The sequence below is a fragment of the Panthera tigris genome, chromosome A3 (genome assembly GCF_018350195.1).
Source record: "Panthera tigris isolate Pti1 chromosome A3, P.tigris_Pti1_mat1.1, whole genome shotgun sequence".
Taxonomy (NCBI): Eukaryota; Metazoa; Chordata; class Mammalia; order Carnivora; family Felidae; genus Panthera; species Panthera tigris.
This window is the reverse complement of record NC_056662.1, coordinates 65938169-65965519: the sequence shown is the minus strand read 5'-3', so window position 1 is coordinate 65965519 and position 27351 is coordinate 65938169. Positions and strand designations below refer to the sequence as shown.

The 27351-nt window shown below is 48.6% G+C and overlaps 1 protein-coding gene and 1 non-coding gene across 2 annotated transcripts in view; both read left to right on the top strand.

Moving 5' to 3' along the window:
• MCFD2 (multiple coagulation factor deficiency 2, ER cargo receptor complex subunit) overlaps window positions 1-16281 on the top strand; it is an 84987-nt gene extending 68706 nt beyond the window's left edge. The window contains exons 8-9 of the transcript XR_006215695.1: window positions 14463-14528; window positions 15313-16281. The gene's annotated coding sequence lies outside the window, so the exon portion shown is untranslated. The remainder of the gene's footprint in view (window positions 1-14462; window positions 14529-15312) is intronic.
• A 4159-nt stretch (window positions 16282-20440) lies between these two features.
• LOC122237501 lies at window positions 20441-20546 on the top strand. Its single transcript, XR_006216108.1, has one exon. It is a non-coding gene; the product is annotated as a U6 spliceosomal RNA (small nuclear RNA).
• The last annotated feature ends 6805 nt before the right edge of the window (window positions 20547-27351 follow it).

The window sequence follows — 27351 nt, the reverse complement described above, 5'->3', positions numbered from 1 at the left end:
TCTGTCATAAGAAAGCAAGGGGCTGACGCACACAAGAGACCTGGACACCTTTCTTCTGGTGGCTTTTAAAATATTTCAAGGGGGCTGCCTGCCTTCATCCACCACATTTCTGCCCCTCCACCCTTCCTCCCGCTCCCCCTACAGCTATTCCCCAAGCTAGATGAAGCCATTTCTTCTGAAAAGTCTGCCTCTGGATTATCTCTTGTCAGTCTAAAAACAACCTGACCCTATCAAGAAAGAAAACTTGAAAGGAAAAAGTCAGGTACATAAATGCCAAACATTGTTATTTTTCCTTCTTTTCCCAATCTTCGTCCAAGTGCTAGCCTGTTTTCACCCCACCATCCTGTGTCCTACTTGTAAACCTGGCATCAGAAGCCTCAGTTGCACATTCTTATGATACATTAAATTGGCTTAACCCCCCTCCCAAATATGTGGGTTCCCGCTGTCTGTCTGCCGTCCACCTTCCCCAGCCTGCTCTGCCCTATACAGTGCACACCCCTGGTATCTCTTTGTGTATTTAAATTTCAGTTCTCTCTGAACTTAATCACCTCTGTAAAGGCCCTATCCCCAAATACAGTCACATTGTGAGATACTGTGGGTTAGGGCTTCAACGTGGTTTGGAGAAGCCACAGTTCAGCCCATAATTTCATTCCCCCTGCTCCTCCCCTGTGGGGTCACTGAGGCCTGGCTGTGCCCTCAACAGAAGGTCACAGCTCTTAGTAGGCAGCCCACGGCCGGTTCTCTCTGGTTCCCCTCCGTCCTAGTGGAGGTAATAGCACTGGGCTGTTACCAGCCCTTGGGGTGTCCACACATCCACACCCTGCCCACACCTTTGTAAATAATCCTTTTCTTCCACTGTCTCCCGTTATCCACATTGAGCATGCCATCTGTCTCCTGCTGCACCCCTGCTGGTTATACCAGGCATGGTGGCTGCTCCCGGCAGCTCTGAGGATTTCTGGGGGTGTTGTGGGAGCCACACTGGTTCAGCTCTCCTGTTTACCATCTTTCTTTGACGTTGGAATATGCTGCTTTGGTCACCTAGTAGAGGGTAGAGAGGGAGATGACCTCATGTGACAATATAGCAAATGCCTCAAACAGAATGTTACACCCTCTAAGACTTCCCTGCCCTGAGGAATCCTCCTCCCAGCCCTTCCTTCACACGGATATGCATTCAATGTTCTACTTGGTAGTTCCTCTTTTTCCTCCAGCTGCCAGCCCCAACTCTCAAATTACTGTTATTTCTTTTGTATTGTCCAATTCAGTGGGCCCCCCTCCACACTTTCAGCCCATCCAGCCTGATCCCTGGGGGGGGGGTTCACATTTCCCACCCAAAAAGGCTTCCTGGTACTGGGCCAACTCTAGGTGCTTCCGGAAGATACTGCTGCCATTTGGAAACTCACAGTTTCCCCTCCTGTGTTATCTCCTCTTTCTACCTGATATCAAAGCACACTTATGCAATTCTGAAGAGGCAGCAGGCCTCCATTTACCTGATCATTCCCCTATTGTTGTACATTTATGGCATTTATACTTCATTAAACAAATCTGCAGATCCAATTCCTTCCTTCTTCATGTCCCTGATCTCAGGGATGTGCAAGTTGTCTGTGGACCGTGTTTTCCTCACCTTGCCACACAGAAAGCTTTGACTTGCCCTGAGTTATCTTGAGCTGGTGGTTGTTGGTGGTGCTTATCCTGGGCTTAGGGCTCTCAGGACTACCATTGAGAGGGACTCACCCCCCAGACCCAGAAAAGCTCTCTATAGATCTTGGAGCTCATCTGAAAGGGAACAGTTGGCCAGCCTGTTGAATGTAGAGCCTATGTTGAAGGAATTATGACAAGAAAAGCTTTGTCACCAAATATTTTAATAGCTGCTACTTGCTCTACAGACCTTTCTATTTACAATCCTACCGCCTGTGTAACAAGCCAATGAGAACACTTGCTTTTTTATGTTGAGCCTAACAAATGCAGCATTTCCCAAAGTCTGGGCCATGGAACACCAGTCACGTGGCCTCCTCCAAGAAAAGAAGAATGTGGAGTGGTTAAGAAAGTTTGGAAAACGCTCTTTCCACCTCTAATGCATTTTAGTAAAGTCGCAGAATCAGGCAATAAAAAACACATTCATTTTTAAAAGCCAATGTTTCCCAAAGTTGTTAGACTTTTTTTTTTTTTTTTTTTTTTTTTTTTTTACATAACACCATTTAACATCTCACAAAACTTGAGGTTTATGGAACAGACTTTAGGAAACATTGCCCAAAGAAACATTGCCTGCAAGGCTCTTCTGAATAAAAAGAAAAGGGAGAATTATCAAAGACAGTCAGCTTTATAATCCTGTGACAATTGCTGATACAAATGTGAGAGCTAACTGGGATGCTGGGTCCACGAGGACACCCCTCGGTCTGGCCAACCAGTGGCAGTCTTGGGGCACATAGAGTAACCCTGAAGGAAAGTACAAATTAGGTCAAGGAGGGTTTTTAGTAAGGTCTGGAGTGACAGGCTGCATTATCACAACTACAAACATAAAGAAGGAATTAGGGGTATTTGGGATGCTGTGAATCTTTTGAAGAAAAATCAATGTAGAAAAATCCTAGTCTTTTCCTCAACTGTTCCTAACTACTCTTTTTGAAGTCCGGATTCTGTGCTAGGGGATGGCGGCTCTGTTCTTAGATTTCCCACTTACTGAGTAACCTGGCATTCTCGTCTTTAGGCAGCACAGGGACAGCTGGAGGGCAGATACCTGGGATCAGGCCCACCTTTCCAGTCTCTTTAGAAAAAGGCCTGTGAAGTGGGTGGTCCTAATGCTGCCATTTTAGTGCCAGTTAGTCTTTAAAGTTGGTTTTTTTTTTTTTAATTTTTTTAAGTTTGTTTATTTTGAGAGGGAGAGAGTGTGTGAACAGAGGAGGGTCAGAGGGGAGAGAGAATCCCAAGCAGGCTCCACACTGTCAGCACAGAGCTTGATGCAAGGCTCGAACCCACCAAACCGTGAGATCGTGACCTGAGCCCAAATCAAGAGTCTGACACTTAACTGACTGAGCCACCCAGGTACCCCGTAGGGCCATTTAGTCTTGCCTGAGATGGTTTTCCTAGGTGCCAAACAGGACACTGCATGGTCATGAGAATCCATCAACTGTGACCTTACTTGCCTCCCACCATGTCCTAAGGCAGTCCAGCCCCCCTCCAAGATCAGCACTGGAGCCCAGGGGAGAGAGAGAGTGCAGACCCAGGAACCACTGAGTTCTCGACGAAGCCTGGCCTGGACCTGCAGCAAGGGAGGTGTTGTCTGCTTGCCAAGAGGGACAAAACTGTCCCAGAGAGATGGAGGGAAAAGGAAGGGGAGCAGGCAAGATCTGCCGTGTGAAAACAGGGGTCAAAAAGGTCATTGTGTGGCTGGTCTGGGCGCCCACTTCTGCATTTCCAGCCAGACTCAGCTGGGCAGAGCACAAAGCTGGCCCTTCTCAGCCAGCTTCCCACTGCAATGTCAGTTCAGCCTTGAATGGAAAAGCTGCCAGCAGTGGGTGCTAGGGGACAAGCTTTTTTTTTTTTTTTTTTTTTAATAATTTATTGTCAAGTTAGCTAACACAGTGTATATAGTGTAGTCTTGGCTTCGGGGGTAGGTGATTCTTCATTTACATACAACACCCAGTGCTCCTCCCAACAAGTACCCTCCTCAATGCCCATCACCCATTTCCCCTCCCCCCAACTCCCCACCCCCATCAACCCTCAGTTAGTTCTCTGTATTTAAGAGTCTCTTATGGTTTGTGTCCCTCTCTGTTTGTAACTTATTTTTCCTTCCCTTCCCCTATGGTCTTCTGTTAAGTTTCTCAAATTCCACATGAGTGAAAACATATGATATCTGTCTTTTTCTAACTGATTTATTTTGCTGAGCATAATACCTCCATAATACCCTCCAGTTCCATTCATGTTGTTGCAAATGGCAAGATTTCATTCTTTTTCATCTCCAAGTAGTATTCCATTGTGTGTGTGTGTGTGTGTGTGTGTGTGTGTGTGTGTGTGTGTGTATCACATCTTTATCCATTCATCAGTTGATGGACATTTGGGCTGTTTCCATACTTTGGCTATTGTTGATAGTGCTGCTATAAACATTGGGGTGCATGTGCCCCTGTGAATCAGCACTCCTGTATCCTTTGGATAAATACATAGTACTGCTATTGCTGAGTCGTTGGGTAATTCTATTTTAATTTTTTGAGAAACCTCCACACTGTTTTCCAGAGCGACTGCACCAGTTTGCATTCCCACCAACAGTGCTAGAAGGTTCTAGGGGACAAGCTTTTAAGTTACCTCCTGGGGCTCCTCCTCCAAGGGACTGACTGTGTGCATCTGGGGTTCCTTGTGAAGTTGTCCACTTGGATGCGGGGAGTCGTGGGGATATGCAGCTGTCCCCGGTTCATGCTCCACAGTGAGAGACAGGACAGCAGTGTGCCAAAGCGGAGGGTTGCCAAGAAATCAGAAGTCAGAGGGAAGATGCTGTCAGGCAGCTGGGATCATACAGAGGGCCAGGACCACGTGGCTTATGGAGGGGGCAGGGACAAGAGTGCAGTATCCTCAGAACTGGTAGTGGTATTGAAAGAACCCCATAAGCGCCTGGGTGGCTCAATGTGTTAAATGTTCGACTTCAGCTCAGGTCACGATCTGCGGCGAGTTTGAGCCCCACGTCAGGCTCTGTGCTGACAGCTCAGAGCCTGGAGCCTGCTTCAGATTCTGTGACTCTGTCTCTCTCTGCCCCTACCCTGCTCAGGCTCTGTCTCTCTCTCTCAAAAATAAATAAACATTAAAAAAAAAGAGAAAGAACCCCATAAGAATAATAATATTGATGGCAAAAGTGAAAACAATACTGATAACGAGGACAATAGCAACAACAAAAGTGATAACAGTTCCTGCCTTATTCATTTAACTAGTATTCATTGAATCCCTGCTGGTGTCAGCACCTGCTAGGCATCCAGCGTGTACACGGATAAGGTCCTTGCCCTCGGTGTTTACAGTCCAGCGTGGAATCAGGTTGAGCTTGCAAATACATAATCACAGCGTGATCATGGCAGCGTTTACTGAGAGAGCTTACCAGGTACCAGGCATTGCACTCTTCACCTGTATCACCTCTTTTAGTCCTCCCACAAATCTATGTGGCTAGTGCTTTTAGCATCCCATTTTAAGAGTGAAGAAAAGGAGGCTCAGAAAGGTGAAATGCCATGCCTTCAGACATCCAGTATGTACCTGAACGCGGAGAAGGAGGGACCCAGAGAGATCGACCATCTTTCTTGCTCTTGGAGGGGAGGCTAAGTCTGACACAAAGTGAGAAGGGCACATTGTGCCTGCGGAGGTGAGGCGGGTGATGGTACGGCGGTGCCACATGTCAAATGGCCACATGTAGAATGCCGGGTTCTAGGAGTCTGTGGACAAGGCTGGTGGGATAAAAGTGGCCACGGTGCTTTCTGTCCTGTCACCCATCTCAGGGCCAAGCACCTGCTGTCTGCGTCTGCACAGGTGCAGGTCAATGGATACCCACTGAGCTGTGGGATGACAAGGGGTTTTCCTACCCAGAGCATATGCATGCCCTGGCAGATGTGAAGACCTTGTATATCTTGTAGGCCATGGGATGTTTGGGTGTGAGCTTAAGTCTGGGAGTAGGAGTGGGCAGGGCATTTAGGTGGGAGGGGGGCAGACTGGTGGAGCAGGGTGTGTGTGCATCATGGAGATGGAGGGAAAGGCTGGGGGAAGGTTGGGCGTGACTTTAAGTGCTGGCATCAGGCTGTGACTTTCTCCTGTGGCTGAGGGAGTCATCAGTGGTTCAGGCTGGATTGACCTGGCAGAGGGGCAACTGCAGGCCTCGGAACCCCAGCCTGTGATGAGATGGGAGAGAGGCTTGGTGTGGGGGCATCTGGGCTTCTCCAGGGACTGCCTGTAGGAGAGTTTGATGCCCTGTCTTCTGACAGGCTCATTGCCTCCCAAATCCTGACCCACCCATCAGCTCTTTGGAGCCACCAACCTCCCCTTCAGGGAATTGCTTGCTTTTGGACTCTGCAACCTGACTGAACAGAGGAAACTCTCAGGCTCCCTGGAGACCCTTGAACCCAGAATTCGAGGCAATGGCTAATAACCCTCTGAGAGTTAGGGAGGCATCAATGACTGGAATTATCTGCCTGGTGTAAAATGGCCCCAGACCCTCCAACCAGCAGGGTTGCCTCATTGGCTGCACTTTGGAATCACCTGAGAAACCTAAAAAAGTACTGACATATGGGCCCCATCTCCAGAGGTTCTGATTTAGTTGGTCTGGGGTGTGACTTGGGCATCAGGATTTTTAAAAGCTCCCCAGGGGATTCTAGTGTATGACCGGAGCTGGTCATACACTAGACCAGCAGCATTCTGCGGCTTTTTAGGCAGCAGTGACCTTGAAGTCTGGGAGAGCCTCCCCAAATCAAAGTGTTGTCTGCAGACCCGGAGCCTGGCTCTTGCTAGGGTTACTGTAACACTGAATTTCTTGAAATGCCCCAAGGTCCTGAGAGGAGAGTTCCCGATTCTCACTGGAACCTCCCGGGACCTGACACCGAGAGGGCCCTGTCCTCTGCGCCTGTCTTCTTCTGTCCATCATAACTATTCTTTCCTGCCCAGAGCCAGGATCTCCACCCCAATCTGCCTCCAAACCAAAAAAAAATTTTTTTTGACAATCATTAAAGATAAAATTTTAAAAATCATCTAAGAAGACGTGTGTAACCCATTGGAAATTTCAAGGCAGTGAGTCATTGTGCTCCTGGGCCCCCTCAGATTCTTATGTAAGGTTGAGTCACTTTTTGTGAAGTCCGTGCATAGCAGAAAAAAATTGGAAAGCTCTCAAGATGTGTGTGTCTGTGTGTGTGAGAGAGAGACAGAGAGAGAGACAGACAGAGACAGAGACAAAGAGAGAGAGAGAGCAAGAGAGCCTTGTCATTTGTAGCTTTAAGACACTGGTGGTGGGGCGCCTGGGTGGCTCAGTCAGTTGAGCTTCCGACTTCGGCTCAAGTCGTGACCTCACGGTCTGTGAGTTCGGGCCCTGCATCCGGCTCTGTGCTGACAGCTCGGAGCCTGGAGCCTGCTTCGGATTCTGTGTCTCCCTCTCTCTCTGCCCCTACCCCACTTGTTCTCTGTCTCTCTCTGTCTCAAAAATAAAAACATTAAAAAAAATTAAAAAATAAAAAGACACTGGTGGTAACTCTGAATTAACTTCAGAGATTCCTCATCCCCTATTCTTGTTCTCCATCCCTCTACTTCCTTTTCCATCCAAATTTTACCCCTTCATAAAAGTGACTTTTTTGCTCCAGAGGGCAGTCTGGCAGATTCCATCATCCAGCCACATGGCTGTCTCTGGTCCCCAGGACAGGCAGGGCAGTGTGGGTGGGATGCCCCTGTTCTGCTCATCCTGGGTGGGGGCTGCGCCCCTACTAAGTGCAAGCCTGAGAGCCCAAAAGGTGGAGAAGACACGTCTGGGCCCAGTTCTGGGTCTGGGTCCTGTATTCTTGGTTTTCTCAGAAAAACACAGAGGCGGTGGAACAGGATCCAGGAGAAAGAAGAATTGTGGGCACTTCAAGAGAAGAAAGTGAGGGATCCCATTCCTTGGGGAACCAAATTGCTCTTTGAGAGTTTGACCAAAAAACTGACACATGGGCATGGAGCAGACAGAGGCAAAGTTGTCCTAACAAGAGAGAATGGGCCCATTCCAGTAAGACCGATTTGGGTATAAAGGGAAGGATGTCCATCTGAAGGGGCCAGGCCCGCAGTGTAGGTGAAGAAAAGAGCCAGGCCCCAGAATGTGGCCACAGTCGGCTCCACTGCCTCAGAGAAGGAGAGGGGGGCTGGCTGTCTCCTCCCAGTGACAGGCATGCCTGCCGTGGGGGAGGGGAGGGGCAGATGTCTCACACTGTGCTGCTGAGGTTTTTAGTCTACACTCAGTGAAGACTGTTCCTGGTTCTGAGTCCAGGCTCCCCAGGGCTGGCTCTCCAAGAAGTGTGCCATGGGGAAGGGGTGGGACCACACACACAGATGAGACAGCAACCAGATACAGATCATTTTCCTTGTGAATGAACAGAACCCCCTCTGGGTTTGGTAGAACAGTCCTGTGAGCTTGCCCCAAGTGGCTGCTTCTTCCATCACCTGACAGATCGTCAGGAAGGCGGGGAAGTCATCAGTAAACGCCACCTCCCAGAACCCACTCACCTCCCCAGGAGTGTCCCCAGCACTGTCACAGGCCTCACCCCTTTCTCTTCTGACTTCCTAAGCTGTGCTGTTCAATAAGATACCCACTAGCCTCAAGTACCCTAAGGGTCAAAGACATATGGGATTTTGAAGACTTACCATGAAAAAGGAATGTAAAATGTCTCATTAATAATTTTCTAGGGGCACCTGGCTGGCTCAGTCAGTAGAGCATGCGACTCTTGATCAGGGTCATGAGTTTGAGCCCCACATTGGGTACTGAGATTACTTAAGAATAAAATCTTTTTAAAAAATAATAATAACTTTCTATACTCATTACATGTTGAAATAATATTTTGGATATATTGGATTAAAGAAACTGTCACTACAATTAATCTCTCTGGTTTCTTTTTGCCTTGGGTCCGATGCCTCAAGCATCTCCAAAATGAAAATATAGGGACAAAGACAATGGAAGAACAGATAACAGCCACAGAATCTTGGAAGCCAAAATCCGATGGGTAAGGGGTCATGACCAGATAAAGTTGAATTCAACATTGCTGTACTGGGCTGGATAGTGTCCCCCTAAAATTCTTGTCCACCTGGAACCTCAAAATGTGATCTTATTTGGAAATAGGGTTTTGTAGATGTAATTAGTTAAGTTAAAATGAGATTTTACTGGATTAGGGAGGGCCCTCAGTCTAATCAGGCCACATGAAGATACAGAGACACAGAAAGAAGCCCATGCTGGCTGCAGGCAGTATGGGAGTAGGGTCTTGGGGTTACCCAAACAACTCATTGGCTCCAGAGAGTGGGGGGCAAGGGAATGGAAGGTGGGGGGAAAAACCACCTGGCTTAGCCAGCCCAGACTCATGTTTTCCTTGGCTGGAGCTGGGATTCCTCTCAAGGTTTCTGCCCCCAGATAGCAGTGAGGCTGAACTGGGTAGAGGCCGGATGCTGTATTTCACTCTGTTTGTTCAGGCTGAGAGGAGAGCCAAGGATCATCCATGGAATGCATGAGTTATGAAGATCTCTCTCCAAGCGTGCGATCCTGCTGGCAGCTGTGGGATTGTCTTTAGAGGTGGGAGTTCAAAGGGCAGGGATTCAAAGAGAATCTGACCCTGAACCCCTAAACAGTCACACTTTTAGTTGAGTTACAGGGAAACAGGCTGGACTGTTCTGGTTATTCTTAAGGTTTCCAAGGGATCCCAGAGCTGACCTTGAAACTACTTTCTGGAGCTTCTGTCAGAAGAGACTCTCTCCATCCTCTGCACACTGGAGTACGCATTATTATTTTTCTTGTTATTGTTGAATGGCTTCCCTAGAAACTCCCCAGACAAGTCAAGAGCTCAAGTCATCCGATTTTTGACATGCAGGCCACCTGCACCTAACCAAACCTTTCCATGTTTGCTTTAAGGGACTCCCAGTTGCCCTTTCTGCCTCCGAGATCCCATCCCTGGGGAATTTGTCACAGCTCAAATATGGGCTCACCCAGGAGCAGTAATACAGCAAGTTATTCTTTCCACAGATATTTACTGAGTGCCATCAGGCCATGTGCCCGACCTTTTCCAAGCACTGGGGGATTGGATTAGCTCTCCCATCCCAACTCTGGGCAGCTCTATGGGAGCTCTCTGGGCCTGTGGGTAGTGCTCAGGGGAGCACAGATTCTGACCAGTGAACAACTGGCTGGGTGAAGGGCCCAGACTCGGCACCATATCAAAGTGAGGCTGAGAGCTGGCAAACCCTTGCCCATCATGTCCAGTCTCCGGTGGGGTCTGCCTCTCTCGGCAGGGAGGCTGCTTCCCTCCCTGGGCCCAGCTCCAGCTCTCAGGCCTCTCCTCCCTGCCTGCTTCTTATCTCTATTTTCAGTGTTTAAAAAATGTCATCCTGCGTGGCCAGGGCTGTGAGCTGCTGTGAGAACAAGGAGAGATTTGCTACAGGGTGATGGGAGTCCTCTGGGGCCTGGCTTCAGTGCCCAGAGCTTGTCAGAGCTGGAGGGGCCGCCAGAGACCAATCGCTCCTGCCAGATGTCCGCTCCCTGGCCCCACCAGCCCACCTCTACCTCACCTTGGGAAAGTTGAGATTTGTAGTTTTGATAGATGGGGGAGGGAATGAGATGGTTTCTCTAGACCCCAACTTCCCCCCCACTGGCACTTTTTAAACAGAAAATCCAGGGACACCCACTCTGTTTTTCTTGGTCAGCTCAAGACCAGAAGACTGACCCCATCTGCTTAGGAAGAAGGCCTTCCAGTGGTGATGTGCAGACCAGTCCTGCTGGGCAGGGGGACAGGGAGGCCCGGAGGGGGGCAGCCCTGGCTCTGGGGCTTGCCCTTTCACACTGGCAGTGTAGGCTTTTTAAGGACTCAGTGCCCTGCGCTGACAGAGACCCCCAACCTACTTTCCTTCATAAGGACCCCAGTCACTAGCTCTTCTGGTCTCTTGGCCATTTTTCCATGAAGACTGAAAAGAAGAAATGAACTTTAATCCCAGCAATGGGGATGTGGACAGACTGGGGGTAGGGGGGCAGCTTGAGACTGGGGGCTCCAGGACTGCTGATAGAGCTTCCCAGGGCAGGTTATTCATAGACCAACCCCTGCCCATGAGCTTTGGTGTGTACCTAGTGGAGGCAGAACCAGGAGACAGATGTTTTCTCCAGATCTTTCCAGCCTTATGGTTTTTATAATTAGACCTGGAAAAACATCTTTTCCTTTCTTCATTTCTTTGAAAAAGCAACATTGGCTTAAACACAAAGTGATCATTGGGGCCTTTTGAAAGTAGAAAAAATAATGAGGTGACCTTTTGAGAATAATGCTTCATTTCCTCATTCTGCCTCCCCATCTCTCCCCCATGACTCCTGCCCCTGCCTCAGTGAGGAAAATGCCCCTGTTGTGGCTTTGACTCTAGAGGAGATGGGAGACCAGATAACAGCTCAGTGTTTCAAAGCCATTTTCCCCAAGGGCCCAACTGCTTGCAAAGCCTCTGAAAAAACCTTGGCCAACCTCCTGGCCCAGCTGCTGGCCTTGAAATCGAGGCTGCTTGGCCTGTCCAGGAAGCCCGTAAATCCCCAAGTCGGCAAGAAAATGCACTCTGGAGCTTGCCTCTTTGCTCAGATGCCTGGCTGCAGGCCCTGGACTGTCCTCAGCCAGCCTAGAAGCTGGTGTAAATAAGCACATGTATCTGAGGAAGACCTCGTTTTCTGAGGAATCGTATCAAAAAGCCCATTGTTCCCTTTGGGAGCCACAGCTCTTTCCCACCTGACAGTTGGTATTTAATTGATGGCTTCTGTCCTTCATAGGGTTTTTAGCACATCATGTGGGTGTTAGTAAAATTTCAGCTAAATATTAATGCTTTTGCTCCCAAGACAGAGAGTGGTAGCTCTCTTAATATCTATTTAACCTATTATAAGCCCCCAAAGGATAGTTGTACCTATATCATAGTTCAAAAATCCAAATGTCTTGCCTTCGCTGAGGCCTGAACCAAGCACAGATTGCAGATGATACTTCCTGGGAGTTGAAGCAAGCTGGGAGGGGAATGTTAGCTCAGGATTGCTTCAGATCTGGGAGAAAAGAAGGGACCTTTATCTTGAGGGTGGAAGGAGTGGGGAAATATTAATCTAGAAGCCTTGAGGGCATGGGATGTCAACTTTAGAGAGGCACAAGATGTCAACCAGACAGAATTTGGGACCCCACCAGGGCCATGCAGCAGATGTGGAGCAGATGAAGCTAGACAGCTCATGAAATAAATCTTCAGGTGCTAGGCATGGTGGTAGGCTCCAGGAGAAAGCAGGGGAGTCCTAGAGACAACCCAGGCTGACCTCGCAGCTTAAGAGCATCAGGAGGGATGCTGTTGGCCAGATGGGCTGCCAGGGGCTGATATTCTACCCATCTTGGCTCCTCAATGGCTACCTGGCCTCAGGCCAGCCCCTTCATTTCTGTGCCTCAGTTTCCCCATCTGTGGTAGGGGATGGTGATACTGAAGGAAAGGATGGGGGAAATGCTTAGTACAAGGAAGGAGCCATATGAGGAGGGGGACCACCGGCCACACCTTGCCAGCCAAGTTCCATCTTGGGCCTGGGAGCCAGCAGGATTTATAACCACAAGCGATCCTGAGATGGCTCTTGAACCACCATGCCCAACAAGCAGTCAGTCCTGGCCCCCTAGTGGGCACACAGCCTAGTCTCAGCTGGTAGGCAGAGGGACAGAGGGTGGGGCAGGGGGAGCGTTCTGCCTCCTGGGCTTGTCTCAGGAGCTCTTGGTGGGCTGACATTGCCCTGAGAGATTCTGGCCAGCCCTCTCCCCCTCTCCCCAGTCCTTCCTGCTTGGGTGTTTGGGATTAACATGCATCCCTTGAACCTTTTCATTTTTCTACCCAGATGGAAACTTGGCCAGCAACCAGGCCTGGATGTGTGCACGGTATGGCTGGGCTCAGGCCAAGCCCACGGTAATTATAATCACATGTGAGGCTCCCGCTGGCTCACTGGGCGCCAGGGGCTGGGGGAGAGCACAGCTGCCAGAGGGGAGGCCTGGGTGCTGGGCTCTGGGCAAGTGTGCAGACAGCAGGGCCTTGGGCTCCTGCCCTCATCTCTCTGACCCTCAGTTTCCTCGATTAAATGAAGGGATTGGCTTACAGGACCTGTGAGGGCCCAGCTTATGCTCTGGAAATCTCAGATAGCATGAGATGTGGACCAGTTGTCACACGCCCCCTTTGGTCTTCCCAGTCCGCCTGGCCTCACATGTACCCAGAGTGGGACGTGCCCCTGCCTTGCTTCATCAATCTAGATGCTTTCTCACAAGACACAGAGCCGGGAGGGTAGGGGGGTATTGAGCCTGTCATTATCCCAGAAGTAGCTGGAAGTGTAGGATACCAGGGTGGGATTGAGGGTGCTTAGGGAAGAGTCTGGAAGGAGAGGCAAAAGAGGGTCCAAGACAGCCTTCACCAGCGCCCTGTGGCACAAGGGCAAACGCGATCCCATGAACATTAGCCCAGGGCTGGAGCTGCCCCTCTGCTTGGTTTGATCTGTTTTCCAGTGTAACATTATTCTGAGCATGGATGCGGCAGCCCATAGAGTTCTTTACCCAGTGGAGTTTTGTGGCTTTTTCCATTCACAGCGGAGTCTCAGAAGGCTGGAGAATAAGGAGTTGTTGAAGAGCTGTGAACAGTGGTTAGCCAGCTAAGTGGTGTGGCTACGGGCGGGGGTCACATTCTGCAGCACACGGTCTGCGTAGAGGCGATGGAGAGGAGAGTTTCTCCAACTTTGCATCACCCGTGCGGGTTCCCTCCTTTTCCCCACTTTCTACCTGCACGCGTGTCTCTCCCCACTTCTTCCTTGGTCTCTTCTGTCCTCCTCCGCTGCTTTTCTCGTTCCCCCTTGTTCTCTCTTCCTCCTTTCTAGTCAGGGAGGAGCCAGGTGATAAGGCAGAAAGAGAATGGCTTGGGGGTCAGGCAGCTTTGAACTCCGAGCCTCAGGCTTCTAGTCTACAAAACGGGGCAGGGCTAACCATAACCTAACCACGGCATTGTTGGTAAGATTAAACAGTATAATATGTGTAAAACCTCAGGCTGGACATAGGAAAGTGTCCAGTAAAAGGCAGTATTAATAATTTATTCAAAATATCAACTGTAATTTGTCTTAAAAGATTATACTTAACATTTGTTCCCATTCTTTTTTTTTTTTTAAGGTTATTTATTTTTGAGAGAGAGAGTGTGTGAGAGTGTGAGCAAGGGAGGAGCAGAGAGAAAGAATCCCAAGCAGGCTCCGCACTGTCAGCACAGAGTCTGATGTGGGGTTTGAACCCACCAACCATGAGATCATGACCTGAGCCGAAATCAAGAGTCAGATGCTTAACCAACTGAGCCACCCAGGTGCCCCACATTTGTTCCCATTCTTAATAAAAATCAGGTAATTTAAACTTTTTTCTTCCTAGCTCTTATAGAATGACCATATTCAAATGGATTGCTCTTTATTGCCTGTGGCTTCTGGTTTTGCTGCCCACATCTAACTTAGGACCACACGGCAAGGGGCAGGGGGAGCTAAAGACCCTGGGTGTCTTGCTGGAGGCAGAGGCCTTGCAGAGGCAGGCAAGGTGCGATGGTCCTGCCAGGCCAGAGGACCAGTGCCCCTTGAGCGGCCACTCCCACTTTCTTGGCTGCCCTTGGTAGGAACAAGGGGTTCATAAGCCACTGTGTCCCGGGAAGAAGGGAAAGGGCATGGGAACTGAGAATTAGCAGAGCAGTCTTACAGTGTGTTGAGACGGGAATAAAGGCAGCTGAATAAAATACTTGTCTCTGCCCAGGGCACACCACGGAGTGGGGAGAGGACTGGACTGGATATTGTGAGCAGGCACCTGTGAGGGGCGCTGGTAAGTCACTCCTCCCTCTGCCTTCTGCCTCTTCATTGCAAAGTGAAGGGCTAAATGCAAAGGTCCTTTGAGTCCTAACCTGTCACGACTCTGATTTGCATGAGCAGAAGACTGGTGTGCTTGGCATGAAGGATGGGACTCTTCAGGCCTCCTCTGGATCCTTCCCCAGGCCTCTGAAAGGATGCTCGGGTCTCTGCTGCCTCAGACACAGACAACCAAACATAACACTTCCCAGGATCTTATAATCCTCTCTTGAACCTTCACCTTGCTCCCTCCTTTTACTCCCGAGGCCCCTCGAAAGCCTCAGGGTGTGAGTGTGGAGGGGTAGCACACTGGGGTGCAGGCCCTCTTGCCTTGCACGCCTCAGGCCTTGGAGGGAAAGAGCAGAGGGTCTGCTTACTGGTAGGGGAAGGAGGCGTGGCCTTCTCAGAGAAATTGCTTTGCACAGGCTTCTGCTCCCAGGTGGCTGTGTTTTTAGCAATGAGCCTATTTTCATTTCCTAGAGCTGTTGTAACAAATTACCACAGACTTGGTGGCCTAAAATAACAAACTTATTCTCTCACAGTTTTGGAGGCTAGACGTCTGAAATTAAGGTGGTGTCAGGGCCACGTTCCCTCCAGAGGCTCAAGGGAAGAATCTTTGCCCGTGTCTCCTAGCTTTGGGTGGCTCCAGGTGATCTTTGGTTTGTGGCTGCATAATTCCAATCCCTGTCTCCATCTTCACATGGGTTTCCTCTCAGTCTTCTCCGTACGTTTCTCATAAGAACACTTGTTATTGGATTTAGGCCCACCTGAATAATCCGGGATGATCTCACCTCAAGATCCTCAATCACCTCTCTGCAGAGTCCCCTTTTTCCACATAAGGTCCTATTCACAGATTCCAAGGATCAGGACATGGACATATCTTTGGGGGTGGGGGGTCCACCGTTCAACCCACAACAATGCTCCCCCACTCCTGTCCCCACAAGAGCCTGAAAGAACCAAGAAAGACATTCCTTGTTCTATGGGTGGAGCCTGAGGTCACCGCTGAAGACTCTTCATGGAGATGTTTTGAATAATTCTTCCCATGTGCCTTAGCAATGTCACTTTACTGCTCTTCCCATCAAGAGGTGAAGTTGTCTCTCCTCCCTTGAATCCCAAGCTTGGCAATGTGACTTATTTCGGCCAATGGGACTTTAGCAAATGTAAGCAGAGGCTTGAAACACACTTGGGCGTGAGGATTGCCCTCTCTTTGGCCATGGTTGGAAGGCGGACATCATGATGTGGATGGGCCTGAGCTAGTTGCTGAAGAGGCCACATTGAGAACTGAAATATCTCAGCCCTAAGCTTGCTGACTGCTAGATATGTGAGAACATGCTAGATCATCCAGCCCTAATCAAACCACCAGGTGAGTACAGCTGCATGCATGACCCCAGGGAAGCCCAGTGGACAAACCACCAACTGAGCCCAGCCAAACTGCTGACCTACACACTACTGAGCCAAGAACACGGCTGTTGTTTTGAGCCACTAGATTTTGGGGTGGTTTTCTGCTATACCTGATACAGTCCCCATGCAGGTGAGCCTCCAGCACCCCCAAGTATAGAGTCAGGCCCTGGAGGCAGACTCTGGTGGCTCTCAGGGGTGTGTGGCTGGAGCTATGATCCCTCGTGAGCCACCATCCCCCTTTTCTTTTTAGGAATGGAACTTTTTAGTAACGGCAGAAGTCCAACTAACTAGAGACTCTACTCTGCAGCTAAAGTATGATGACATTTTTACTGATGGAATGGAATGAAAGGGATGCGTGCAACTTCTGTGTTACTTCTTTAAAAGGAGTTTGCATGCCCTACACTTCCTCCACCCCCCTTCCTGCAGGCTGGAATGCAGAGCCGAGGCCAGCACGGTGGACAAGTGTGGCAGGGAGGCAGGACTGTGTAAGATGGTGGCTCCCATTGGCTCACACAGCCGAGTGTGGGGAGCAGTTCCACAAAAGGGGGGCTGCTATTCCAGAAGAGGGCAAGCGCTGGGCAGACAGGAGCACATTTACCACATGAGGCTCCCAGCTCTCTCCCAACCCCTTTCTCTTGTCCCCCAGCCTCCTCAGCACTTTCTCTCCAGCTCCCACAGCAGGAACAAAGGGAAAAAGGGGAGAGCAGAGGAAGCAGCATGTGCAAAGGTCCAGAAAGGAAAGAGGTCATGCTGCATTTGGTGCACTAAAAGCAGCTTGGAATGGCTGGGGGTTGGGGCAGGAAGATGTGAGGCCGGAGACCATGTCCTGAAAGGGGTTGGTCAGTGGGGAGTCCCCAGTTGGCTGTAACTTAAATGAATGGCTCTGGATGCTGTGTGGAGCATTGAAAGGGGACCAGGTAGAGGCAGGGAGGCCAGTTTGGAGGCTGTAGGAGCCATCCAAGCAACAGATGATGGTGGCCTGAGGAGAAGGGTGGTGCAGAGGAATAAGACAAGTACATTCAGAAACATTTAGGAGGGAAAATGGACCGGATTTGTAGAGAAGTCTGTTGTTGGGGATATGAGAGAGGGAGGAGTCCAGGCTGATTTGTGGGGATGCAGATGGCATTCACTAGGACAAGGGACACAGGCAGAGAGGTGGTGTGGGGAAGGTGAAGCCGACTGACTTCCGTCTTGGACGTGGTGGGTTGGAGGTGTCAATGGCACATTCAGATTATCTATGCTTTTTGCATACTCCATTTCTGGAGTCTCTTAATTGGTTGCTCTCCATTTCACCCCCCTCCACCTTTTAAGTTTATTTATTTTGAGAGAGAGAGGAGAGAGAGCGCCTGTGCACGCGTGTGTGGGGGGAGGGGCAGAGGGAGAGAGAGAGGGAGAGACAGATTTGCACATCTTTTTCGGAGAAATGTCTATTTTGCTCTTTTGCTCATGTTTATATTGGGTTATCCCTTTATTGAATTATAAGAGTTGTTTATATATTCTGGATACAGGTCCCTTGTCAGGTTGATGATTTGCAAATATTTTATCCCATTCTGTGGGTTACCTTTTCACTTTCTTGATGGTATCATTTGCAGCACAGATTTTTAAAATTTTAGCACATTAAAAAAACCTGCTTTGCTGAGGTATAATTTTAAATGCTTCGTTCAATGATTTTCTAGTAAATTTACAGAGTTGCACATCACTGTAACCATCGTCATAATCTAGATTTCAAACATTTCCATCCCCCACCCCCACCCCCACCCCCAAAAAAACCCAAAAACCTCATATGGCCATTTGCGGTCCACTCCTGTTACACTGTCAGCCCCAGCCAGCTCCTCTGGATGTACCTGTTTGGGACATGTCACGTAAATGAAATCATACAATATGGATTCTTTCACTTTTGGCTTCTTTCACTTAGCATAATATTTTTGAAGTTTATCCATGTTACAGCATGTATCAGTAGCTTGTTTCTTTTTAATTGCTAACTAGTATTCTACTGTTTATCCATTCACTAGCTGAGTTATTTCTCGTTTGTTGCTATTGTGAATAATGCTGCTGTGATTCAATGTAATTGTCTTAGTAGCTGGGGCTGCTGTAACAGAATACCATATTCTGGGCGGCTTAAACAATAGTTATTTCTCACAGTTCCGGAGGCTGGGAAGTTCAAGATCAAGGTGCTGGTTGGTAGATGGCTGCCTGTTCTCTCCCTCCTCACGTGGCAGAGAGAGTGATTTGGCCTCTCTCTTCTAATGAAGACGCTAATCCCATCATGGGGGTCCCACCCTCATGACTTCATCTAATTACCTCCCAAAGGCACCACTTCCAAATACCATCACATTTGGGGGGGAGGCCTACAACATATGGATCTGGGGGGACACAAGCATTCAGCCCATAATAGTAATTATTGATACGACTGGCTTTACATCTACCATTTTGATATTTGTTCTTGACCTATCTCATGTCTGTTTTGTTCCTCTGTTTCTTCTTTACTGACTTCTTTGGTGTTAAATAGATACTCTTCTAGCATACCATTTTAATTTCTTTGTTGGTTTTTAAATGGTGTTATTTTCTTCTTGGTTGTTCTAGGGACAATATGCATTCTTATCGCAAGGTAAGAGGATATTTGACATTTTATGTGATGATTTGTTAGTTTGAATTAGCTAATAATTTATTGTTTCACAAATAACATAATTTAAATATCTCATATTTACATTCAGCTTATATTAATGTAAATTATTAGTTTTAAATTAATAAATAGTTGGTAATTATTTCTTTAATATTTAGGCATTTGGTATGTGGTCTCTCTACCCCTGCCCCGGGGTCTGCACATGTTGGAGGCAGACCTACCTTTCTCATATTTTCACGCATGTATTTTTTTCACATAGCTATAGTCATACTATGAATGATATATTATGAATATTACAATATTTGTCCTGCTTTTTATTTTATTTATTTTTACCTGCTACTTTCTTTCCTTTTTTTTGTAATTAACAAATTATTTTTTTATTTTTTATTTATTGTCTTATTGTTCATTATTGCTTATTTTTGAGAGAGAGAGACAGAGTATGAGCGGGGGAGGGGCGGAGAGAGAGGGAGACACAGAATCCGAAGCGGGCTTCAGCCTCTGAGCCGTCAGCACAGGGCCTGACATGGGGCCTGAACTCAAGAACTGTGAGATCATGACCTGAGCCAAAGTCAGATGCCTAACCGACTAAGCCACCCAGGTGCCCCTATTTTTTTGTAATTAAAAAAAAATGTTTATTTATTTTTGAGAGAAAGACAGAGGGTGAGTGGGGGAGGGGCAGAGAGAGAGGGAGACACAAATGTGAAGCAAGCTCCAGGCTCTGAGCTGTTAGCACAGAGCCCCACATGGGTCCCTAACTCATGAACCATGAGATCATGACCTGAGGTGAAGTTGGACATTTAACCGACTGAGCCACCCAGGTGCCCCTTATTTTATTTTTTAAAGTAGGCTTTATGCCCAGCACAGAGCTCAACATGGGGCTTGGACTCACGACCCTGAGATCAAACCTGAGCTGAGATCAAGGATTGGACGTTTAATTGACTGATCCATCCAGGAGCCCCTCTTTGTTTTTAAACTTTCCATTTGTATGAGCTCTTTATTAATATGCCCTCCTCAAAACTTTTTAGGAAGGAGGCAGAGTATAAATACATAAAACAGATAGTAACCTTTTATCTCCCCTATTTGCTGCCAATACTTCTCCCCACTTGCCCCTTTTCATTTTTTTTAAGGCAGAAAATTTACATTTTTCTCTAGTCAAACTCGCTAATCTCTCCTTTGTGATTTTATCAGTGATTTCCAAGTTTAATAAAAGACATTCTCCCCCTGGAGATTTGATGAATGTTTAAGTCTCTCCTCTTCTAGTTTTCCTAGGTTATTAAAAAGTATGGAAGTCTTTAATCTCTGTAAAATTTCTCTGTAAAGACTCCCTCTGGTCTGAGGAGAGAGATGATTTTGAAGTATAAGTTTCTCAAACTCAGCAGTTTCCTTCCCTGGTTTCCCTGCCTGCGTGGGTACCTGGGGCTGAGCCTGACCACGTCCTGCAGGCCGTCTGTCTGATGGATGGAGGGGACAACAGAATCAGAACTTGCCTCTTAAACTACACCCACATGCAAGGGGACAGACATCACAGGGAGAAAGTGGGAGAACATGACTCTGAACCTGAGTTTGGCCCCTGTGTGTAGACTCTCAACCTCTCATTCTCCCTCTGCAAAATGGGCCCAAGGGTGCCGGATAGGGCTGCCATGAGGACGACAGGAGATGAAATATAGAAAACTCTAGAACACCACTTGGCCTATCGTGGGTCTCTCAGGGCCCTGCCTTTGCACTGACTTGACTCCTGGGTCCCACCTCATGACCAAAGGTGTCTCTGAGCCTGCCTCACCACAAAGTGTGGGCAGGCCTAGTGGAGCGTTAAGAGTATTTACTTTTTTAGGTGAGAAAATTGAGGGTTAGAAAGTTTAAATGGAGTGCTCGCTTTGGCAGTGCACAAACTAAAAGCGGAACATACAGGGAAGGTTAGCGTGGCCCCTGTGCAAAGATGACACACAAGTTCGCGGTGTTCCATATACATTTTTTAAAGACAGTTTCAATGTCAGAGTAGCAGACACTCCTGACCGCTCTGACACACTGCATCCCCCCGCTCCACTTTGCCTCACCGCACCTCAGCTTCTTGGCGTCCTCATATGTGAAATGGAGCTAATTGTCCTCATCGGTCTCTACTGCTGAGCGGTTATTTGATGATCAAATGAAAGCCTCTGAAAAAGGCCACGGAAAAATCCAGAGGCAAGGTAGCGTCCCCGTGGGTGGCTCAGTCCACTCCCCCTCCACCTGGACACAGACGGGGCCTTGTGTTAGGTCTGTGAGGTTCCCTGCCTGCCCGCCCCCGCCCCCCAGGAGAACCACGCAGAGACTCTGTGGAGGCCCCTTGTGCCCGCTGCTCACTGGGCAGGAGGCCCAGTGCTTGGCAGAAGCCCCAGGAAGCAGAGCCTGGAGGTGAGCCGTACTCAGGCCCCACCGTGTTCAGCCTGGAGCAGCTCCTGAAGTCTCTGAGAGCCATGGTGAGGAGGAACCTGGGGTCACCCAGGTCTCGCCCATTTCACAGATGTGGAAGCTTGGGCTCAGAGGGGCAGCCGGTTAGTGGTCACGTCAGAACTTGGGCCAGGGGATCTTGGTTCCCAAGCCCAGCGCGCTTTCCACTTGGCCTCTACTGCTGCAGTGGCCTCCTTGGGAAGGGCTCCTTCGGCCTTTCTGGAAAATTCTTCGCAATGTGATGACATTTGAGCAAAACTGTATGATGTTGGAGGATCAGAGCACTTCGACAAGCGTGGCAAAGCACTAAGAACGAGATGCCTCCAGAGTCAGGAGGGAGTTCCCTGGGAGTAGAATTTTCCAGAAGGGGAAAGCAGCATTTTGAGCAGGAGCTTGAATTTATTGGAACAGCTTGGAAGAATGTGGGGGCAGTGGCTGGAGGTAGGCAAAGGTAGTGAGGAAATCTGACACCAGCACCCCACCCTGGCATTCTGGCATTTAAAAATAAAGTTGCTTTCTCTTTTAGCACTTTTTTCGTTTTGTTTTGTTTTTAAACAGAAGCCATACTGCCCCCACTGAGGTTTGAGAGGCAATAGTCGTGAACCCTGCTGCACATTAGAATCCCCTGGGTGCTTTTAAAATCCCAATGCCCAGATCAAATCCCAAAACAACCATACGGGAGTCTCTTGGGGGAGGACCCAGACCTCAGTAGTTCTTAAAGTCCCCCAGGTCGTATTAATGAGCTACCAATGTTGCTCAGAGGACTACTAACCCCTGAATTACTTTGCCATCTGGTTTGTGAATCTAAATATATAAACGTGAGGGGCAAATGTGTAATTCTGTTTACCATGGACACTTGTCCAGTCCTTCTTCTCAGGAAGACCACGAAGAGAAATGTCATTCCTCTTCCTCATTCCCACCGTCCCCCTCCCAGTTCAATCTTACCGTTGGGGCCCTACCCTGAGCCCACCTCCTCTAAGAGATGGCCCCAAATCAGGATTACTTATCTCCTCTACTGAGTTATACTGTGCTTCTTTTGACTGGGGACTCTTGGCCAGCCTGCAAATCTTCCCTGTGGCTTTACCTGACATGGGTGGTTATGTCTGTTTTCAGCCATGTGCATATTCTCTGCCCAGTGCGATGGTAAACCTTCTGAAGGGCAAGACCCCCATCCTTCCCAGAAGCCCTGGGCTTCCCAGGAGCCTTTGGTTAAGACTTGTCCACAGGCTGAATGAATTCACTGGATCCACTTGGGTAATACTCAACACATTTAAAAAAGTTTTTTTGAGAGAGTGAGAGTGAAAGTGGGGGAGAGGGGCACAGGGAGAGAGGGAGAGAGAGAGAAAGTGTGTGTGTGTGTGAGAGAGAGAGAGAGAGAGAGAGAGAGAGAGAATCTAAAGCAGGCTCCATGCTCAGTGTGGAGCCCAATGCAGGGTTCTATCCCATGACCCTAGGAACATGACCTGAGCCAAAATCAAGAGTCAAGATGCTCAACCAACTGAGCCATGCAGGTGCCCCTATACTCAACACAATTCGGACAATGACTCGGGGAAATTGGGACTGTATTATTACTACTTTTAATCTCCATTTTATGATGAAATGAATCTCAGCTCAAAACTTTGTGTGAGGTCACGGATCAAGGAAGTGGCCGTACACCAGGCCCATCACACTTCCTTCTCTACCACACAGGTTTCTTCTAATAGTAGAGATGCCCCCAGAGCAGGGAGGACCTTGTTGGGGGCCAAGCTGGGAGACCTCTTTCTCCTGGAGTCCTCTCTCTGACTGGACAGTTGGGGAGGACATCTGTGAAGGGCTGTTTGGTCTCCAGTTCCTCAGCTCTGAGGAGGGGGTGTGACAGGGAAGAAGTTTCTGCTAAGATCTTAGGATGATAGGTATCAGTTCTCAGAGTCACCAGAGCAAAAGGCAAATTTTATGAGGAAACATTTAAAAACTTGTATTACAAATATTACAGCCTCTTTTTTGTGGCTGTCAGTTTATTGGAAGTTAATGGGGAGATTCTGGGGAAGGATTTATTTATTTATTTATTTAATGTTTATTTTTGAGGGGGGGAGGGGCAGAGAGAGAAGGGGCCAGAGGATCTGAAGTGGGCTTTGTGCTATCAGCACAGAGGGGCTCAAACTCACAAACTGTGAGATCATGACCTGAGCCGAAGTCTGACGCTCAACCGACTGAGCCACCCAGGCGCCCAAGGATTTATTTATTGAATGCCCTCTGTGAGGTGCCTGTCTCTCGCATCAAGAAGCCCAAGAGGGGGCTTCGTCAGAGCTTCTTGGGGAAATGTGTATGGGATCCCTGCACTGTGGGGTGGCAGACTGGCACTTGACTCCCACCCGAGAAACCACAGGGCTAGAGATGGTTGGCCAGCTGCTCAGTAGACAAACCAAAGGAGAGGCTGCTGTCTGAGATCAGCCTGAAGTTCCCGAGTCTTCTGGGAGAACGGATGCCCAAATGTATCCCATGGAACACAGCAGAGAGGGTCTGCTGTGAGTTGAATTTTGTTCCAAGACTCAGAAGTGATAGCTGGTGTCTCTGAATCAGGGGCAGGGCCACAGGGAAATAAATGCAGCCCCAGGTGGGCACAGGGGGCAAGGAAAGGACTCTGGAGGCTTGTCCCGCCTCTGGGCCTCTGTCCTCTCCCCGGACTGTGGAGCCTGGCATTCAGGGTGGTTCCATGCCCCAGGGAAGCCTTTCTTGATCCTGTCAATGCTCCTGGTGACTCTGTGCACAGCAGTCCTCTCTCTTGCACTGCATCGTAACTGGTCAACTGGCCATCTCTCCTCCAAGAGGGCGGGCGTGTTTTGTCCGCACAGCTCAGTTCAGCGAGGTGCAATTTTCTGGGTTCACGTAACATAAGGGTTGGCAAACTTTTTCTTAAAAGGCCAGAAAATAAATGCTTTCAACTTTGCAGAACCATACGGTCTCTGCTGCAACTCTCCAATTCTGCTGCCGTGGTGTGAAAGCAGCCACAGACCAGACATAAACGAAGGAGTGTCCTTGTGTCCTCCAGTAACGCTTTATGTACAGAAATAGCCTGCGGGCTGGAGGCCTGTGGTTTGCCAGCCCTGGACCTGGGGAGTTTCTCATGGACGAAATCACGCATGAGCAAAAGCGAAACTTGCGTTATGCTCACACCGTTCCCTAATATCCCAGTCATATGGGAACACATTTGTATTTTCAGAGTGAGCGTTAAGGCAGAGCGGACTGAACGATGGGGCTGTTATGAGTGAGCGGACTGGCGCCTGTAAAGCCCCACCAAGTCATCAACGGGCCCATGATCAATAGATGGTAGCGATCATTATTAGCTATGGTAGAGGTGGTTGTTGGGATCACACTGCATTCTGGATGTCATGTACTTAGAACAGGGCTTGAAACTTTGTAATTTTACCATTTTCATGAAATCTAAGACATACTTTTTTTTTTTCTTTTTTTTTTTTTTTATTTATTTTTGGGACAGAGAGAGACAGAGCATGAATGGGGGAGGGGCAGAGAGAGAGGGAGACACAGAATCGGAAACAGGCTCCAGGCTCCGAGCCATCAGCCCAGAGCCTGACGCGGGGCTCGAACTCACGGACCGCGAGATCGTGACCTGGCTGAAGTCGGACGCTTAACCGACTGCGCCACCCAGGCGCCCCCAAGACATACTTTTAAAAATTATGGTAAAATATACCGAAAATAAGATTTTCCATTGTAGTCATTTTTGAATGTACGGTCCAGTGGCAGTTAGTGCCACACAACATGTGCAACCATCAACCATCACCCCGAAAGGAAGCCCCGCATGTACTAAGCAGTCAGTCCCCAGTCCTCTCTCCTCCAGGCTCTGGAAGACATACTTTTATTTATTTATTTTCCTTCACCTCTTCACATCTCTGAGACCAAGCTGTGCTTACAGTCACGTGTCTAATGATCACTCCTTCCCAGGTGGCAGTCCCACACTGGCGTGTCACTGAGTGCATGAGCATAAACTTGACCGTAGCTCTTCAGTAAAGTTTTGTGCATTCTTGGGTATTTTATTTAACTGCCATCCAAACCACCTTCAAAGATGCTATGATTCAGCAGAGAAATGAAAAGTTGATGCGTGTGAAGAAAGATACGACATAGAGTGGCAGGGCATAAATCTGATTTTAATGGAGCAAATATTCATCATCAGAGGAATAACCACAGTCTGTGCTTCTTCCAAAGCAACTACCACGTGTGTTATGGGAGAGAAAAAGAAGATACCAGTGGATAAAGCTGTGCTACATTTCGTTACTGAGATATGTCTAAAAGATGGTCTGTCACATAGGAAGCAAGACAAGTGGAGCCCGGAGAAATTGCGAAATCCCTTGGAATAGATAATAAAAAAATTTCAAAGTAATGAGAAGTTGGTGTGACTGGCTCATGTGTCACATGGGACTATTATTAAGACATCATGTCTCAGTTTAATGGCAGTATTATTTTTCTTGATGGTACATAAAAAACAGTCTATCGTACAAGTAATGGCATCTTAAGATGATGATACGGTATTACTGTCATCACAGTGCATTGTTATTTCCATTTACTCATTTCCCCCACGAGACTGTCAATGTTTTGAAGAAAAGGAGTTTATCTTACCCACTGCCGGATTCTCAATACCTTGTCTAGTGTCTAGCATGTTGTAGCATATGCAATGAACAAAACTCATTTGGGAGATGAAGCTCAAAGTAATTCACTAGTGTTAGCACCCAGCTTTCAGGTTGTGGTGAAAATTAAAAAACCACCTTTAAAAAAATCCTGACTTGTCCTGCACTTGGCACAAAGGACATGCCACTTACTTGGTGGTTGTTTTGGTACCAAGTGGGATTGTGTTTGGTTAAACTGGTCGAACACCCAAAACAACAATGGTTGAAACAAGATGGAGATTGATTATTGTTTCAGATAAAGTGGGGAAGGTGGTGCAGCAATAAGACCAACAGGCCCGCAAGTTACTTTAGTCATGATGCTGTGCCATCCTTGAACGTGGTATCCACCCTTAAGGTCTAAAATGGCTGCTCGAGCTCCAGACATCGTGTTCGCATCCCGGCTGGTAGGAAGTAGGAAAGGAGGCCATAAAAATGAATACATATTCTTCCCCAAAGTCATAAATGCGACTCTGCTTATATTCCACCAGCTTGAACTTGACTACATTTAACCACATGGAAACTGGGGAACACAGGCTTTTGTCTAGGCAACTATGTACCCCACTAAAATTCAGGGGTCCCATGACTGAGGAAGAAGGGGGGAATGCATGCTGAGGGATGAGTAGCAGGCTCTGCCACAACTGTTAAACTCCGTGGTGCTGATTATACGTGCAACACGGTAACTAGACTCGTTCTGTCGAAGTGACAGAAGGCTTTCAATCGGAAGTAGGGGGCGAGCCAGGCTGCGAAAGATGAGTAGGATTTAAATGAGCAAAAAGGATGGGTAAGGGCATTTCTAGCAGGAGAACTACCAAACAAGGGCCCAAAGACAGGAAGGCACAAGATGTGCCTGTGGGTTAGTAGAGTATCCTTGGCCAAGCAGGGACTGGGTGTCAGGAGGGCTGGCTCGCTGGTTCCCAGCCCTGCGAGCAGGGGGCCAGTGCTGTGCTGACTGTAATCAGCATGGCGTTGCCTTGGTTTCCTCCTCGGTAAAACATTCACAGGGACCATCCTGTTGTGAGGATTCAATGAAATGCAGTAGGAGGAAGTCCTCTGTGAACTGTAAGATCCTATCGGCTTTAGATGTTCAAAAACAACAGCCACTGTCGTCATGACACAGGTTCAGCCTTGGAACAGGAGGAGGAATTTGCAATCCACACCCCCCTCCTCAGGCAGCTCCCACTTGCAGGCTCCTGGTACAGGTGGGAAATGTGAGTGGTGAGTGGAGGGCATGCAGGCACACAGGAGCCTTTAGTGGAGAGCAGACGAGGCACATAGATGCTCCCGGAAGGCAAGACAGTGACCGGGAGAATGCAGGGACAGTAGCCCTGGACTGTCCACTGCTCTCCCCCACCAAGGAGCACAGTGGATCAGTGTCTTGTGGCTAGCCAGGGGTCGAGTCTGGGTCCCCCAAGCCCATGTAGGCTCCTGGGTTGGAGGCCGGCTGTCTGGCAGGCCAGCCGCGGGGGCAGAGAGCCTCCTTCACATCCCTGCGGGAGCCCCCGTGGGAGAAGCCAGAGGCTACAAAAGCCGAAGGTGAGGGGAGAGAGTGCAGGGTGGGGCTGGCCTTGGTCCAGGTTGGGCCTGGAGGTCTGACCAAGCTGCTGCCTCTCCACAGAGGGGCCAACTGTTAGTCTTTAGTCCTCTAGGGCTGCCATGACAGGATACCCTAGACTGGGTGGCTTGAACGACAG